The sequence below is a fragment of the Hevea brasiliensis genome, chromosome 3 (genome assembly GCF_030052815.1).
Source record: "Hevea brasiliensis isolate MT/VB/25A 57/8 chromosome 3, ASM3005281v1, whole genome shotgun sequence".
Taxonomy (NCBI): Eukaryota; Viridiplantae; Streptophyta; class Magnoliopsida; order Malpighiales; family Euphorbiaceae; genus Hevea; species Hevea brasiliensis.
The window spans coordinates 89794842-89795893 of record NC_079495.1 but is presented as its reverse complement, the minus strand read 5'-3'; the positions used below and the strand labels follow the sequence as shown (position 1 = coordinate 89795893).

Genomic DNA, 1052 nt, shown 5'->3' with positions numbered 1-1052 from the left:
CAATTGCCTTACCAAAGAAGTTAAATCAGAAATCTGTTTCTCAAGGTTAGATGTACTTACCTCATTAACCTTATTAGGTGTGTGATCCATTCTCATTCCAAACTGCTGAGAGTTTGCTGCCATGTTAGCAATCAGCCTCCTTGCTTCATCTGGTGTTTTGTCAACCAAAGCTCCTCCACTGGCAGCATCTATCATATTGTGGTCCATTGGTAGAAATCCCTCATAGAAATACTGAATCAATAGCTGCTCACTTATTTAATGATGGGGACAGCTTGCACATAGCTTCTTAAATCGCTCCCAGTACTCATACAAGCTCTTTCCATTGTACTGTCGGATGTAACAAATTTCTTTTCTTATAATGGCAGCACGGGAAGCAGGAAAATACTACTCCAAAAATATTTTGCTTCATCCCATTCCATGAGTTGACAGATCCGGAAGGAAGGTAATACAACCAATCCTTAGCTGCACCTTCCAGTGAAAAAGGGAAAGCTCGAAGTTTGATTTGATCCTCGGAAACTTCTTGAGGTTTCATGCTGGAACACACAACATGAAATTCCTTTAAATGCTTATGTGGATCCTCACCTGCAAGACCATGAAACTTAGGCAACAAATGGATTAGTCCAGATTTTAACTCAAAAGCAACATTTAAAGCAGGATATTGAATACATAAAGGTTGTTGGTTTAGATCAGAAGTAGCCAACTCTTTCAAAGTTCTAGCAGCCATGGTTTCGTTTTTGAAATTTGAATCCAAATCTAAATCTGAACTTAACTCCTTTGGAGATTGGACTCCTTCAGATGTACTCGGAATCTGCCTAGCTTGCTTAGCCAATTTTCTCAACTGTTTAGCTGTTTTTTCTACTTCTGGATCAAAGATCAACTCACCAATTTGAGAAGTTCTTGTCATAAACAAAAAGAAATCAAAGTAAAAACAGAAAAATGCCTCCAAACTATAGAAAACAATCGAATTTGGCCTCAAGAGGGTGGGGCCAAGGAATCCTATGGATTGCTTGGTTTTGATCAGAACGTCGTTTCCTTCAAAATAGGTATGGGCC

The 1052-nt window shown here is 39.0% G+C and overlaps 1 non-coding gene across 1 annotated transcript; it reads left to right on the top strand.

The window, feature by feature from the left end:
- Positions 1–253: 253 nt before the first annotated feature.
- Positions 254–360, top strand: LOC131178863 (small nucleolar RNA R71). The gene has a single exon (XR_009147871.1). It is a non-coding gene; the product is annotated as a small nucleolar RNA R71 (small nucleolar RNA).
- Positions 361–1052: the final 692 nt, after the last annotated feature.